This window comes from Quercus lobata, chromosome 4, assembly GCF_001633185.2.
Source record: "Quercus lobata isolate SW786 chromosome 4, ValleyOak3.0 Primary Assembly, whole genome shotgun sequence".
Taxonomy (NCBI): domain Eukaryota; kingdom Viridiplantae; phylum Streptophyta; class Magnoliopsida; order Fagales; family Fagaceae; genus Quercus; species Quercus lobata.
In genome coordinates, this window is record NC_044907.1 from 21,783,468 (window position 1) to 21,801,562 (window position 18,095).

General features: G+C 32.4%; 2 long non-coding RNA genes across 3 annotated transcripts; both read right to left on the minus strand.

The window, feature by feature from the left end:
• Positions 1–1,874: 1,874 nt before the first annotated feature.
• Positions 1,875–4,274, minus strand: LOC115987047. Of its 2 annotated transcripts, XR_004090960.1 has the most exons (4): positions 4,195–4,265; positions 3,999–4,118; positions 3,024–3,188; positions 1,875–2,907 (listed from the first exon to the last, which is right to left on the minus strand). It is a non-coding gene; the product is annotated as an uncharacterized LOC115987047 (long non-coding RNA). The 2 variants fall into 2 exon arrangements; XR_004090959.1 differs by lacking the exon at positions 3,999–4,118 and having other exon boundaries at positions 4,195–4,274.
• Positions 4,275–8,565: 4,291 nt separating this feature from the next.
• On the minus strand, positions 8,566–11,244 carry LOC115987778. Its single transcript, XR_004091216.1, has 2 exons — positions 11,159–11,244; positions 8,566–9,561 (listed from the first exon to the last, which is right to left on the minus strand). It is a non-coding gene; the product is annotated as an uncharacterized LOC115987778 (long non-coding RNA).
• Positions 11,245–18,095: the final 6,851 nt, after the last annotated feature.

Below are 18,095 nucleotides of genomic sequence, written 5' to 3' on the forward strand. Positions count from 1 at the left end.
GTCCACTTTATAAAAAAATTTGACAAAGACCATAGTCTATGCCAATTTTTTTTTCAGCAAGAGTCTATGTTAACTTTTTAAGAGAAGGAAAATGATATAAATAATACAAAATGTTTATAAACAATTGTGGCAATGAATGTAATTGGTGGACATCAACAATCTAATAAATGAATGTTCGAATTACTTTTCAATGATTGATGACACATCAATTTTATGTAATAAAATTTTTAGTATCCCTATCTAGCAACAATAGAAATAAGTCCCAAATCATAATGGTTCAAGTATGAGAGTTGGAGTTTTGCTTACCCAAACGAAAATCTCTAAAGCTCCCTCTCTCAGATCTAAATCTCATTCTCTCTTTCTTTCATCTTTCTAAAGCTCTAAAGTCCCTCTCTCAGATCATAGATATGGGAAAATCTCTAAAGCTATCTCTTGGATCAATGGTTGTGAAGTGGTGGTTGGTCCGATGGTGGTTGGGGGTGGATCGTTGGATGGGTTTGTTGTTGGCATGGGTTGCGGTGGCTTGATGGACTGATCGGTGGCAGTGGTGGTGCTTGGTGGTTTGATATGTTCTTGTGGGTTTCAGATTGCAGGATTGGTTGGTTGGTTTGTTGGTCTGATTGGCGATTGTTGGCTGGGTTAATTGTTGTTTTAGGCTTCGGATTGCAAGGTATTTTTTGGGTTTCAATGTTTTGGTTGGTCAGATTTGTTGGATTTGAGAAGGCTATTGACCAAAAATGCAGAGCACAATGATGTGGGTTGGGGTTGGGGTTGGGGTTGGGTTTTGGGTTGTTGTTGTTGTGTTTATTTCAAATTTCTGGGTTTGTTTTTTTCGTTTGGATTTGATGATCTTTTTTGGATTTATGGGTTTGATTTTTTGGAGATTTTGATGGAGGATAAAGATTTTGAATGAATTTTTGCATGTTTATTTGCTAAGAAAATGCTGTAAAAGAAAAGAAAATATTGATAATTTTAATTTTCTTGGCAACCATACATGTTCTTCCGAAAATAATGAAAAGAAGAAAAGAAAAAAAAATTTAATTACTATTTTTAATTAGATTGTATTTTATTTTATTTTATTTTTTGTTTGTTTTTTACTTTTTCACAATTAAAATTAAAATTGAGAATTTAATTTTTTTTCTTTTATTTATAATTCATTTATATGATGATGTGACATTTTAAAATCTTTTTTTAATGATCACATTAACTCGATAATTAGCCACGTCAGCATCTAACATGCTAATAATGTGCTCCATCTGCCACGTTTGATTTTCTGTTACTGGGTTGACAACAGGGATCAAAATAGAATCAATTTTCTGAAATTAGGGATTGACCTAGGAGCAAAATCAATTTAGGGACCAAATCGAGAATTGGCCCAAAATGTAAGGATTAAAAGTGTATTTTTGTCTTTTTTTTTTTCTTTATTTTGAACCTCATTAGTAAGTTCTAAGTTGTGCTTATGAGTGAAGTGTTTGATTTTTGTGGCTATTTAAGTCGTGTCCATAGAGATTTTTTTTTTACTTTGTAAGTTGTTCAGTCAATGGATTGATTGAGCTTTGGATTTTCATTTTCTAACATATTTTTTGATTGAGTGAACTTCTCATCATTAAGTTCCAACAAAGTTATGTACTTCTTCTTTACATTATTTATAGTAAAATTGAGGTGGATAACAAAATTGCAACTCAAGTAATAGTAAATCTTGTATTCTATATCCATTTTATAAAAAAAGTTGACAAAGGCCATAGTCTATGTCAAAATTTTTTTTTCCCAACGGGGTCTATGTTAACTTTTTAAGAGAAGGAAAATGATACAAATAATACAAAATGTTTATAAATTATTGTGATAATGAATGTATTTGGTGGACATCAGCAATCTAATAAATGTATGTTTGAATTACTTTTCAATAATTGATGATGCATCAATTTTATGTAATAAAATTTGTTGTATCCCTATCAAGCATCACTCTTAAGAGAATGGGTAAGATTAAGAGGGTGCTTGTGATGTACAACTTTGATTCTACATGAGAAAGAAGCAGAACTTTTATGCATATAGAAACCACATTAGGCATGTATTTAGGGTACACCATTGCTTTCTTTGCCACAAAGGTTGCAAGCAAACGTGATCCACTTCCCAAGGATGATCAATGGGTGGTTGTGAACTTCAACTTCCGTGGTGGGTGGTAAAGCAGCACGTTTATTTTGAAGGTTAAAGTCGTAACAAGGACAACGATAAGCGCATTCGGAACAAATTTTTTTTTTGTGTGCATATTTTACATTTGCTATATCCTTTGTCCTTGTAAAATGCAATTTTTCAAAGAGAATAAGAGGATGTTTTGTGCGCAAGATTTAAAGGTAGTTCCGCACATGATTTATGATGATAACATCCTTTGCATTCTACACACCGTTGCCTTCTTTGCCACAAAGGTTGCAAGTGAACGTGATCAACTTCCAAAGGACGTTCAATGGGTGGTTGTGAACTTCAGCTTCCATGGTGAGTGATAAAGAAGCACATTTATTTTGAAGGTTAAAGTCGTAATAAGAACAACGATAAGTGCATCCAAAACAATTTTTTTTTCTTCATATTTTGCATTTGCTATATCCTTTGTCCTCTTAAAATGCGATTTTTCAAAGAGAATAAGAGGATGTTTTTGTGCATTAGGGATATTGCAATTCGAAGGTAGTTCCGCGCATGATTTATGATGATAGCATCCTTTGCATTCTACACACCTAGACCGAGGACCCAAAACTGGTTCTAAGCACCCATAACAAAGACATTTCTTGGTGTTTCCAATAGAAACATTCGGGGTACAAATCCCCCCTCCTCCAACCATTGAACAAAGCAATCCTATTCCCTTGGCTTTATTGATATCCAATGGATGCTCATGTCTATAATGTTGAAGCTCCATCTCTATCCCATGCACAAACAATATAATATCCAATACATTTAAAAAAAAAATAGAGTTAGGTGGAACCTTGAATGCAAATATAGATCATCAAGGAAAAATAATGGAGTTCCACAAATACCTCTATAGATGATCAAGGTGTATCTAATTAGCGCAACTGGTAAAGTCTTTGATGGTTGAATAAGAGATCCAGGGTTCAATCCTTGCCTACACCAAAAGCCAATTGGTATTTTGGTCTGATGATAAAGAGCACAATCATCAAAAGCGGACTCCATAAGTTGAAAATCTATATAAAAAAAAAAAAAAAAAAATTAAGATGGTGCCATAATTTAAACTTTTCTAAAAAGAAATCGTTTGCTTCCAACCACGGTAATGTCTCCAATTATTATCTTTGGTGCTAGCCAATTTGGAGAAAGAGACAAATATCAGGATTCAATAGCCAATAATTTTTCCCAGCAATTTCTTAAATATATGCTAAGTTAACATCATCAAGTGAAATTTTAGAAAAAGGAGAAAAAGTATAAGAGAGAAAATTAGGCTTGCCAAGCAAGCTAGAGTCATATGCTTCTCTATCTTATAGGTCATGATTTCTTTTTCTATATACGTTTTCTTTCACTGACAAGAAAAAGAGGGGGAAAAATAGTATTTGAAGATTGTAGGGAAATGAGTTTTTCTGAAAACCTTGATTAAAATGTTACTATTATTACATTTTCCTATACAATATTCTTATTAGCTTTACATTTTCATTTATTGACAGGATTTTTAGCATTTTTAGTGATTTTTTTCATGATAAATGATTTTTAGAAACCCATTAACTTTAAGGAACTATACTTTTTCCTTGATATTTTTAAAATTCATTAACAAATTTTGATGCCTTCAACAAGTATACAATTTTTGCAAATAATATACATACATACATACATACATATATATATATATATACATATATACATATATATATATATATATATATATAGGTTCTCCATTATAGAGTTTATCTAAAATTTTTGTGTTCCAATTTGGTTAAGCTAGGTGTTATATATGCTAATTTCAAATCTTGATTATAGATAGAAAATCATTGGAGAATAATAAATACCTTAATAGATTAGATCTACAACTCAAACTACATGCACTAAGTCATCATTTCATCTAGCAGTTACGAGTTATAACAGCTCAAGTGTTAGCCGATTTGGTGTGCAAAAGTGAGAGTTAAACACTGATTAATAATACTTAATAAATAGAAAAATCAAACACATGTAAACAAAGTAGCAAAAATATGCATCAATACTTACAGAAATAGAAATTCAGTCTGGTTTCAAAACACCCTTAGAAACCTCAAGTTAGCCTCAACTTCATTTTTGTCATAGCTAAGTTTATCTGGTGGAGCTCATCTATTAATTCAACTATATATAGGACTAAAGGGTATTGCTTTTTAGGAGGAATCAAGTTCTTCACTGTTTCATCAAATTCAAATTATGCTATCATGCCCAAAAAAAAACCTTCTCAGTTACAAAAGAAACAAAATAGATAAAGAAAAAAGAGAAACAAGTAACTAAGACATTTGTGGTTGTCAACCTTGATTTACGAGAAATATAACATTAACAATATTTTCACAAAAAATCATAAGTGATAAGTTGTTATTGGTTCTAATTTGAATCTACAACTTAAAAATTAGTTTGTTGCTTACAACTAATAACAACCTATCACTTATGATTTGTTGTAGAAGTATTGTGAACATAGTATTTCTCTCTATTTATCTTCTTTTTCTCACTTCTTTATATCTTTTTTATAATCTTTTATCCATGTCCATATGACTTACAAACATTTCATTTCATTTTTCTGAAATGTTCATACTAACATTTTGTTTACTCATTCATTTAATTATGACTACTATAGTACTATTTGCTCCAAAAAAAATTTATGATTACAACAATACTCCAATTTAATAATAAATACTTCTAATACTCTAATTTTTAAATGAATCTATCCAAACAAGGAAAATAAGTTTAAGTTGTTATGTTTGAAATTCCCATACATGATGTCTTGCTTTTAGCCTTTTACCCTTTCGGCAAAGTGAAAGGCTAGTCTCTTGTGCCACTCAGAAACTATTCTTTACTTTGAAATTCCCATCTCTCCCTTGCTTTATCTTATAGTTTATTACTTTTCTATATTAAAGCTGAAACTCTCTTGCTTTATCTTATAGTTTATTGCTTTTCTATATTAAAGCTGAAATTCTCTTGCTTTTATTTTCTTACCTACCGGCAAGGCATATTTTCTTTTGTGCAAGGGAAAGATGTCGGCTGCTATATATTCTTTACTTGGCACTTGAGGTTTGGAATTTTGAATTTAACTAAATTGTAATTTCCATGTTTGCTTTTGAGTGTGCCACTATTATACCAGGATTATGTCGTAATATGCACAAATAATATCAAATGTAAATTAAGAAAAATATTTCATAAATATAATTAATAAGTATAAAAAACAGAAATTAGCTTCATGTCACATGGTAGAAAGCATATCGTATTCATATAAAATCAGAATTTTTTCTTCAACCAAAAATTATATAGTATATATATATATATATATTATAAAATAAATAATGAAGATTTTTTCTATTAATATTTTAATAAGAGTTTCACTTAGCAGTGGTACATCGTGAAATATAGAGTGACAAATAGGTTTTTCTTTACTTTTTATATATTTAGTGTTGAGATCTCTAAAAGGTTCAGCAAAAATCGGGCTTGTCGAGACCCAAAATGAATGTGACTAAGGAGTACTTGGGCCAGCAAGTAGACATACACACAAACCCCATGGAGCCCAAGACGATATGGGCCCAATAGAGAGGCAATCATATTGTCGAATAAAGAACCCATAAAGCCTATTTTTGTGTTGAACTTGGCCCAAGCTCAATAAAAGTTCAAAATCAAACCAAACGAAAGGAGGAATGGTCTTGATGGATGAGGAATATGAGTTTTTGCTGATATGTCATCCCATTTCTAGCAATGGGTAAAGCTTGGGGGCATCCAAGCTATAAGGAAGGCAGCTTGCATCAACCTCGGTGTGTGCTTTTTTTAATGATTTGCAATTGAATTTACTCTCCTCCTTACTTTAAGCCAAAGCAATTAGCAATTAATGCCTATCACCTTTTGTCTTCCTTAGACAAGTTGCTTTGGTTTACCAACCTATAAGAAAGACAAACTAATTCCAATGGCAAATCTACGCCTCTTTTTCTCATGAAATTATTAGTCCTTTTTCTTCTCATAGAAGGTTTGGAACCCATCATGTGTTTCATGTAGGATTCCTTACTTGTTGGGATAGGAAAGAGGTCTTTTCTCATAAGAGTGAATAATTTTCTTTCCTCTATGATTAAAATGAAAATCACTTGGCCAAACTTTATTTCTAAAACTGTGCAAGAAGACGCATTAGCCTTTGAAGATGGTACACACTCTCTACCCTATGCAAATCAAGTTATAAAATGGGGAGAAGCCCACATCAAAAATCATGAAGATTCAACATACCCAATAGACTATAGATCCACCATTTAACTATTACTCTCTCTCTCTCTCTCTCTCTCATCACTTAGACAACAACTCAAAGTGTCATATAACAAAACATCTATAGCATGCACCTATTACTCATATCATTGTAAGGTTCGTAGCTATCTATGCAATTTTTCTACGATTGAATTCTAATTATCCTCATACTTAGAATAAATGAATTTTTTGTAGAACAAGGCAAATTCTCACTATTGAACAAGGAAAATTCAACATGAAACTTTCTCAGTATTATTATTAGTATTCAGTGTTCACTAATATGGGTTTTTTATCCTTGAAAATTGCATCATGTGTGTAGACTAGGCCTAAAATGCATTAGAAGCAACTTAACAAAGCTTATTTAGCTAATAGTTTTTGAGTTTGACTCCTTTCTTTAAACCTAGATCTATATGCGAGCTAATTCTTGTAACACATGACCAAGTCAAAGAAAAGGAATCCATATTAAAATGGCTTGCTTAAGTTGAGAGAGAGAGAGAGAGAGAGAGAGAGAGAGAGAGAGAGAGAGAGGGGGCTTAGTGTGATTTGCTATGCTTTGCTAGTGCCTATCAGCGGATCAGAGGAGAAAAAGGGCTGCTAGTGGGATTGGCAGCCCTTAAAGCGCTAACGAGCAAGAAAATGGATGTTCTAACACGCCTTTTATTAAACAATTATATAAGCAATCTTTCACCTTTATCAAATCACCCATAGTAAACTTTTTAAAAGAATGTATTGGTCCAAAAAGCATAATAATAAAAAATCATATTATAGTATATGGAATTCAAATCCTCCTACCATCCATTTATTTAAACACAACCCATATGGCCAAAGTTAAACATGGCAGTTACTATTAAAAAAATTGTGTTTATGGATAAGATAACTTAAAGAAAAAAAATCTTGCAAATTATGATGGAGATATTTAATTTGAAGCCAATATAAGAAATCAACTTAATAAAATATATGAATTCAAAAGGGAATAAATACATGAAGATCAAATTAAATTTAATATCAAGATCAAACATGCATGTTTCACAGTTGTAGGTGAAGTCATTGCAACACACAACATAGGCATTACATGGAAAAACCTTACTCCCGTTAGATGCCTTTGGGATGAAGGTGAGTGGGTGTCACTTTTTTTCTAGGTAATTCAACACAAGATTTTTGAAGAAAGAAGTTACACTTTACACAGGCTAAGTGCCTTGTAACTCTAATGATATCTCTTGTTGTTTCTAACATAGACATCCAAAGTTTAAATCCTCTCAACCTCAACGATCAATGTATAAAAAAAATGTAGGGAGAATGTCACCATTCTTTTTTTTTTTCTTCTTCATTTTGAACCTCATTAGTAAGTTCTAAGTTGTGCTCATGAGTGAAGTGTTTGATTTTTGTGGCTATTTAAGTCATGTCCACATTGATTTATTTATTTATTTACTTTGTAAGTCGTTGATTAAATGAATTGATTAAGCTTTGGACTTTCATTTTCTAACATATTTTTTGATTGAATTAAGTTCCAACAAATTTATGTACTTCTTGTTTCCATTATTTATAGCACAATTGAGGTGGACAACAAAATTGCAACTCTAGCAATAGTAAAGCCTGTTGTCTATGTCCATTTTATAAAAAAAGTTGACAAAGGCCATAGTTTACGTCAAAAATTTTTTTTTTTTCCAACGGGAGTCTATGTTAACTTTTTAAGAGAAGAAAATGATACAAATAATACAAAATGTTTATAAACTAATATGACAATGAATGTAATTGGTGCACATCAACAATCTAATAAATGAATGTTTGAATTACTTTTCAATGATTGATAACACATCAATTTAATGTAATAAAATTTGTAGTATCCCTATCTAGCATTACTCTTAAGAGAATGGGTAAGATTGAAGGGGTGCTTGTGATGTACAACTTTGATTTTACATGAGAAAGAAGTAGAACTTTTATGCATATAGAAACCACATAGGGCATATATTTAGGGTACACCACTGCCTTCTTTGCCACAAAGGTTGCAAGTGAACGTGATCTACTTCCAAAGGACGATCAATGGGTGGCTGTGAACTTCAGCTTCCATGGTGGGTGGTAAAGAAGCACATTTATTTTGAAGGTTAAAGTCGTAACAAGAACAACGATAAGTGCATCCGAAACAATTTTTTTTGCATATTTTTCATTTGCTATAACCTTTGTCCTCATAAAATCGATTTTTCAAAGAGAATAAGAGGATGTCTTGTGCGCAAGGGATATTGTAATTCAAAGGTAGTTCCACACATGATTTATGATGCTACATCCTTTGCATTCTACACACCATTGCCTTCTTTGCCACAAAGGTCGCAAGTGAACGTGACCCACTTCCAAATGATGATCAATGGGTGGTTGTGAACTTCAGCTTCCATGGTGGATGGTAAAGAAGTACATTTATTTTGAAGGTCAAAATCGTAACAAGAGCAACAATAAGTACATCTAGAAATTTTTTTTTATTTGCGTATTTTGCATTTGCTATATCCTTTGTCCTCGTAAAATGCACTTTTTCAAAGAGAATAAGAGGATGTTTTATGTGCAATGGATATTGCAATTCGAAGGTAGTTCCGCACATGATTTATGATGGTAGCATCCTTTGCATTCTACACACCTGGACCTAGGATCCAAAACTAGTTCTAAGCACCCAGAACAAAGAAATCTTAGAGTCTTGTAACTCAACTGGCATTTTTTGGTGTTTCCAATAGAGACATCCGGGGTACAAATCCCCCCTCCTCGAACCATCGAACAAAGCAATCCTATTCCCTTGGCTTTATTGAAATCCAATGGATGCTCATGTCTATAATGTTGAAGCTCCATCTCTATCTCATGCACAAACAATATAATATCCAATACATTTTTTTTTTTAATAAAAACAATAAAATTGAGTTAGGTGGTACCTTGAATGCAAATATAGATCATTAAGGAAAAATTATGGAGTTCGACAAATACCTCTATAGATGATCAATGTATATTTAATTAGTTCAACTGGTAAAGTCTCTGATAGTTGAATAAAAGATCTAGAATTCAATCCTCGCCTACACCAAAAACCGATTGGTGTTTTGGTCTGATGATAAAGAGTACAATCATCAGAAGTGGACTTCATAGGTTGAAACTCTATAAAAAAATAAATAAATAAATTTAAGATGGTATCATAATTTAAACTTTGCTAAAAAAAGTCGTTTGCCTCCAACCACGATAATGTCTCCAATTATTATCTTTAGGGCTAGCCAATTTGAAGAAAGAGAGAGAGAGACTAATCAAATATCAAGATTCAATAGACAAGAACTTTTCCCAGCAATTTCTTAAATATATGCTAGGTTAACATCATCAAGTGAAATTTCAGAAAAAGGAGAAAAAGTATAAGAGAGATATTAAGGCTTGCCAAGCAAGCTAGAGTCATATGCTTCTCTATCTAATAGGTCATGTTTTCTTTTTCTATATACGTTTTATTTCACTGACAAGAAAAAGAGGGAGAAAAAATAGTATTTGAAGATTGTAGGGAAATGAATTTTGCTAAAAACCTTGATTAAGTTGTTACTACTATTACCTTTTCCTCTTCGATATTCTTATTAACTTTACATTTTTCATTTATTGACAAGATTTTTAGCATTTCTAGTGACTATGCTTCTCTATCTAATAGGTCATGTTTTCTTTTTCTATATACATTTTCTTTCACTGACAAGAAAAAGAGGGGAAAAAATAGTATTTGAAGATTGTAGGGAAATGAGTTTTACTAAAAACCTTGATTAAGATGTTACTACTATTACCTTTTCCTCTTCGATATTCTTATTAACTTTACATTTTTCATTTATTGACAAGATTTTTAGCATTTCTAGTGACTTTTTCATGATAAATGATTTTTAGAAACCCATAAACTTTAAGGAACTATACTTTTTCCTTGATATTTTTAAAATTCGTTAACAAATTTTGATGCCTTCAACAAGTATACAATCTTTTCAAATTATATATATATATATATATATATATAAGTTCTCCATTATAGAGTTTATCAACAATTTTTGTGTTCCAATTTGTTTAAGCTAGGTGTTATATATATCCTAATTTCAAATCTTGATTTTAGATAGAAAATCATTGGAGACTAATAGGTACCTTAATAGATTAGAATATATCTAATATGGTGCTACAACTCAAACTACATGCACTAAGTCCTCATTTCAACTAGCTGTTACAAGTTATAAGTTATAACAGCCCAAGTGACAGTCAAACACTGATTAATCTATATATATATATATAATAGGCGAATCTGAGAGAAATTCAAATTAAAATTCTAAATTAGAATTCCAATTTTGTGCCACATGACCTAAATTATTTATTCTTAAAGAGTTTTATTTCTTAATTTTAGAATAAAATGTAGGACCATATTATAAATATTCATCCAAATGAGTTATTAAGTACAAAAACCAAATAAATCATTAAAAAAAAAGTGCTTCACAATAATTTTTTTTTTTAAATGGACCATTTACATTTTATACATAATAATATTCTTAAATTTTTTTTTTAAAGAGTTAACAAATATAAAAATGACTATCAATAGTATTTAAATTATATGTATAAGAATTATATTATGCATCTTATTATATATCTTTAAATATATCCATATATATGCATAGGGTTACAAGTTAGTAATACTTAATACATAGAAAACCAAACACATGTAAACAAAGTAGCAAAAATGTGCATCAATACTTACAGAAATATGAATTCAATCTGGCTTCAAAACACCCTTAGAAACCTTTCAAGTTAGCCTCAACTTCAATTTTGTCATAACTAAGTTTATGTGGTGGAGCTCATCAATTAATTCAACTATATATAGGACTAAAGGGTATTGCTTTTTGACGAGGAATCATGTTCTTCATTGTTTCATCAAATTCAAATTACGCTATCACGCCCAAAAAACAACCTTCTCAGTGACAAAAGAAATAAAATAGATAAAGAAAAAAGAAAAGCAAATGGGCAAGACATTTATGCTTGTTACTTGTCGACTTTGATTTATATACTTTTTTTCTCTCTTTTTTATTTTATTTTATTTATTTATAATCTTTAATCCATGTCTATATGTCTTACAAACATTTCATTTCTTTTTTCTGAAATGTTCATACCGAACATTTTGTTTTCTCATTCATTTAATTATGACTACTTTAGTACCATTTACTCCCAAAAAAAAAAAAAAAATTATGATTACAACAATACTCCAATTTAATAATAAAAAACTTCTAATACTCTAATTTTTAAATGAATCTATCCAAACAAGGAAAATAAATTTAAGCTGTTATGTTTGAAATTCCCATACATGATGTCTTGCTTTTAGCCTTTTACCCTTTCGGTAATGTGAAAGGCTACTCAGAAACTATTCTTACTTGGAAATTAGAGTTTCCTTGCTTTATTTTATAGTTTATTTCTTTTCTATATTAAAGCTGAAATTCTCTTGCTTTTATTTTCTCACCAACCGGCAAGGCATATTTTCTTTTGTGCAAGGGAAACATGTCTGCTGCTATATATTCTTTACTTGTCAGTTGAGGTTTGGAATTCTGAATTCAACTAAATTGTAATTTCCATGTTTGCTTTTGAGTTTGACTCTATTATACTAGGAATATGTCGTAATATACACAAATTAATATCATATGTAAATTAAGAAAAATATTTCAAAAATATAATTAGTAAGCATAAAAAACAACAATCACTTTCAAGTTACATGGTAAAAAGCATATCGTATTTGTATAAAATCAATTTTTTCTTCAACCAAAAATTATAATATATTATAAAATAAATAATGAAGCTTTTTTCATTTAATAATTTAATAAGAGTTTAACTTAGCAGTTGTACATCGGTAAAGTTCGCCAAGAATTAACGATTCTTGTTGAGAATTATTATTATTATTATTTTGTGAAATATAGAGTGACAAATGTTTTTTTTTTTTTTTTCCCTTTTTATATTTAGTATTGAAGTCTCTAAAAGGTTCAGCAATTGGGCTTGTCCAGACCCAATGTGAATTTGACTGAAGTGTACTTGGGCCAGCAAGTGGACATACACACAAACCCAATGGAGCCCAAGACGAGATGGGCCCAATAAATAGGCAATCACATTATTGAATAAAGATCCCATAAAACCTATTGTTGTGTTGAACTTGGCCCAAGCTCAAGAAAAGTTCAAAACCAAACCAAAGGAAAGGAGGAATGGTCTTGCTGGATGAGGAATATGAGTTTTTGCAGATATGTCATCTCCATTTCTAGCCATGGGTAAACTTGGGGCCATCCAAGCCAAGGATGGCAGATTGCATCAGCCTTGGTTCAACTGAATTTACTCTCCCTCTTTCTTTTAGCCAAAGTAACAAGCATTTAACGCATAATAACCTTATCAAAAAAAAAAAAAAAAAAAAAAAAAAACGCACAATAACCTCATGTCTTGTCAAAGACAAATTGCCTTGATCGATTTACCAATCTATAAGAAAGGCAAGTCAATTTTAATGGTAAGTTTAACCCTCTTTTTCTCAAGAAATTATTAGTTATCTCTCCTATCATAGAAGGTGTGGACTCCACCATGGGTCTCACGTAGGAGTCCACACTTTTTATGAGAGGAGGGAGGACTCTTCCCATAGGAGTGAATAATCTTTCTGATATGACTAAAATGAAATCATTTGTCCAAACATTATTTCCAAAATAGTGTAAGAGGAGGCATTGGTCCTTGAAGATAGTGCATATTGTCTACATTATGAAAATCAAGCCATAAAATGGGGAGAAGCCCACACCAAAAATCATGAAGATTCAACATACCCAATAGATTATAGATCCACCATTTTACCGTTTCTCTCTCTCTCTCTCTCTCTCTCTCTCTCTCTCTCATCACTTAGACAACAACTCAAAGTGTCTTACAACAAAACATTAGTAGCATGCACCTATTACTGATATCATTGCAAGGTCCCTAACTACCTACAAGATTTTCCTACGATTGAATCCTAATTATCCTCATATTTAGAATAAATGAATTTTTGCAGAACAAGGCAAATTCTCACTATTGAATGAAGGTAGATTTTTATCATTCAACATGAAACTTTCTCCTTATTATTATTATTATTAGTAGTAGTAGTAGTATTCACTAATATTGGTTTTTATACTTGAAAATTGCATCATGTGTGTAGACTAGGCCTAAAATTCATTAGAAGAAACTTAACAAAGCCTATTTAGCTAAGAGTTCTAACTTTGACTCCTTTCTTCAAACCCACATCCATAAGCGAGCTAATTCTTATAACAGATGACCAAGTTAAAGAAAAGGACCCCATATTAAAATGGCTGGCTTAATTTGTAAGTTTTGAGAGGGGAGAGAGAGAGGGAAAGAAAGAGGCTTATGGTGTAAGTCTTAATTTTACTTCCCTTTTTTTTTTTTTTTTTAAATTCGAACATACCCAAAATCATAATACACTTGTGCGTTAATTTGTGATTGGATCCATTTTTATTTACGCATTGGCCTACTGAAATATATAGTGAAATTAATATCAACAATAGTGAAAAAGTAAAAGGTAAAAGTAAAATTAAGACAGACCCCACAAAAACATTCTTCAAAGCTTAGACATTAAGCAAGCAAGCAAGCCAATACAGATTGACACGCGTACGACACGTATCGAAACGTTAACACACGACGCGCCACGATATTAGTCTAGTTCTAGCAAAGTGAAGAAGAAAAAAGATAACGGAAAATCCAATCCAATCCGTTCCGTTCGGTTCTGTTCGGTTCGTCCAAAAAAAAAAAAAAAAAAAAAAAGGCGAAACCTTGAAATAAGAGTTCAGTTTCAGTCCAATTCCATTCGACACAACACAACTCGCTTTTTCCATTCCTTACAAAACAGTTTTCGTCTTTCTCCGGTTTCTCTTCAAAGGGTCTCCTTATTATTATTATCTAGAATCGAATCAAATGGCAACTCTGGGAGGCGTGCACGATTCTCAACAAGGATGTTCTGCTCAGAACAGCGGCGAGATCGAAGGTCTCGCTCGTTTCGCTGTCGAACAACACAACAAGAAAGAGGTTCATGTTTTTTTTTTTTTTCGTTTTGATTATGGGTTTTTGTTTTAAGGTTGTTTTGCTCAATTGTTTTCATGTATTTTTTTTTTCTTTTTTAACAACTTTCCAATACGATGATGCATATTCTGTTGATAAACTGTTTTCTTAGTAGTAAAACATTTCTGGGAGTTAATGGGTTTTCCAGGTTACGTCTGTTTAAGTGTTTACACCTGGATGTGTATTTTGACAACCCAACGTTAAAATTTACATTGTCTATATATATATATATATATTAAAAAAAAAATTAAAGAAAGAATCTTTTTTTCCTAACAGATTGTTCAGAGCTATTCGAGTACCTGACTATTCCCCTGGTGTGTAGGCCCACACAGTAGGTAATTACAGGGATGAATCCTTTTGGGGTGGCCGAAAGTGGTGTTATAGGTCTTGAACCCAAGTAGTGGATCTCACGAGGCCTTAGGAATCATTAGGCCAACTCGTTGGAGTTGCACAAAGAGGATGTATTAATTCAATTGTTGGATTTTCAAAATATTAATCTTATAAAAAAGTTATTAAGTGGTTTGACTTTTTTTTTTTGGGCGGTATTGGGGTGTATATTTCTCCATTTAGTTGACTGCTGTGCTGAGTTAATTAAAATTTAAAACACAGTTTGTTGTGATATTTGGAACAAGTGACCAAGAACGTGAAATAATGGTAGACTTACATGTAGCTTATATATACATATATGTGTGTATTCGTGGATAAGTGTAAATTCGAGGAATGATTCAGAGCCTTGTAACTCATTGGCATTGCCTGTTTTCCTTTATTAGGAGTAGCAGGAGAACTGGGATTCAAACCGCCCTGCCCATTATGGTAACTATCAAAAAAAAAAAAATCCCATAACTATGGATTAAAATTGAAAGGCAAAATGAATTCATGTGGCTGACTGTGACTCCTCTATTGAGAGTCCATGGCTGACCCCAAAAGTTTTAGGACTAAGGCTTGGTGGTTGGTTGTTGCATATGTCTGTATTGGTCTCTGAAATTTGGTCCAAGTTTGATTTCATCCTCCAAATTAGGAAGTTGATTTTTGCTTTCGAAAAATTAAAAGGTATTAGTTTCATCCTGTTGTCAATTTGGCATTAATGTTGTTCTAGGCGAAATAAGCTTTCTAATGTGGTTCACCCATTGATGCCACTTGTAGTCTCATTAGAAGTTAAGATTTGTTGTGGTAAGGTAGTATTTCAAGTTAAAACTTAAGCCAGGTTTTCCTCTATGAAATAACCGGGAAATACCAGCTCTTGGCATTATGGTAGCTCCAATTAATCATGAGGGCAAGATATTTATACATGCTTCTCAATTTTCTTGGGGTAAGCTTAAAGCAAAGAAGGTTTTTTTTTGGGTAGAGGGGGGTGATCAAAATATTATGGTAGAAATCTAATTAGCTTTTTTTTTTTTTTTTTTTTTTTTTCTTCTTCTTCTCAAAAAAAGAGGGGCTTGGGGCAGGAGAGCAAAAACCAAGATTGGCTGGCCTTTTTCAACTTTTGAAATAATTAAAAAATCTCATTTTATGCATTTCTGCCACCATTTGCAGACTGCTGATTAAGATTTACGGGGACTTTGCAAGAATGAAATCCATATAAATGCTTTTTAGTGATGGTGTTTTCCATAGCTGCCATTAAATATGCCCTTAGGTATCCTCTTACGCGAAGAAGGAAAAGACAAACCCAGAAAAACACAAGCCACAACCCAGAAAAAAAATCATCAACGATCGACGCTCGACTGGGTTCGACGGCGCCGTTGACCGCGATCCAGTTCGACGACTGCGTCGTCGATGGCGATCCAAGATCGCGATTGACGGCGCGATCTCGCGAAGCATCGATCGCGATCTCGGATCTTCCTCTCTCACGCGCGATTGTCGGTTCTTCCTCTCTCGCGCGCGGTCGTCGGACCGGATCGCGATCTCGGTCACGGTCGTCGGTTCTTCCTCTCTCGCGCGCTTGCTCTCTCTCTCTCTCTCTCTCTCTTTTTCCGGAAATACTTTGAAGTGAAAATGAAAGTGTAAAATGATTTCTATAGTCAAGGCCATTTTTTTTCGGTCAGCGGAAATCAATTTCCGGAAAATTCTATTTTCCGGACCAACCAAACACCCCCATTTCCAAAAAAGCATTTCCGGAAGTGATTTTCACCCAAAACAAACACACCCTTACTCCCGTTAGATGCCTCTGGGATGAAGGTGAGTGGGTGTCACTTTTTTTCTAGGTAATTCAACACAAGATTTTTGAAGAAAGAAGTTACACTTTACACAGGCTAAGTGCCTTGTAACTCTAATGATATCTCTTGTTGTTTCTAACGTAGACATCCAAAGTTTAAATCCTCTCAACCTCAACAATCAATGTATAAAAAAAATGTAGGGAGAATGTCACCATTCTTTTTTTTTTCTTCTTCATTTTGAACCTCATTAGTAAGTTCTAAGTTGTGCTCATGAGAGAAGTGTTTGATTTTTGTGGCTATTTAAGTCATGTCCACATTGATTTATTTATTTATTTACTTTGTAAGTCGTTGATTAAATGAATTGATTAAGCTTTGGACTTTCATTTTCTAACATATTTTTTGATTGAATTAAGTTCCAACAAATTTATGTACTTCTTGTTTCCATTATTTATAGCACAATTGAGGTGGACAACAAAATTGCAACTCTAGCAATAGTAAAGCCTGTTGTCTATGTCCATTTTATAAAAAAAGTTGACAAAGGCCATAGTTTACGTCAAAAATTTTTTTTTTTTCCAACGGGAGTCTATGTTAACTTTTTAAGAGAAGAAAATGATACAAATAATACAAAATGTTTATAAACTAATATGACAATGAATGTAATTGGTGCACATCAACAATCTAATAAATGAATGTTTGAATTACTTTTCAATGATTGATAACACATCAATTTAATGTAATAAAATTTGTAGTATCCCTATCTAGCATCACTCTTAAGAGAATGGGTAAGATTGAAGGGGTGCTTGTGATGTACAACTTTGATTTTACATGAGAAAGAAGTAGAACTTTTATGCATATAGAAACCACATAGGGCATATATTTAGGGTACACCACTGCCTTCTTTGCCACAAAGGTTGCAAGTGAACGTGATCCACTTCCAAAGGATGATCAACGGGTGGCTGTGAACTTTAGCTTCCATGGTGGGTGGTAAAGAAGCACATTTATTTTGAAGGTTAAAGTCGTAACAAGAACAATGATAAGTGCATCCGAAACAATTTTTTTTGCATATTTTTCATTTGCTATAACCTTTGTCCTCATAAAATCGATTTTTCAAAGAGAATAAGAGGATGTCTTGTCCGCAAGGGATATTGTAATTCAAAGGTAGTTCTACAGATGATTTATGATGCTACATCCTTTGCATTCAACACACCATTGCCTTCTTTGCCACAAAGGTCGCAAGTGAACGTGACCCACTTCCAAATGATGATCAATGGGTGGTTGTGAACTTCAGCTTCCATGGTGGATGGTAAAGAAGTACATTTATTTTGAAGGTCAAAGTCATAACAAGAACAACAATAAGTACATCTAGAACAATTTTTTTTTTGCGTATTTTGCATTTGCTATATCCTTTGTCCTCGTAAAATGCAC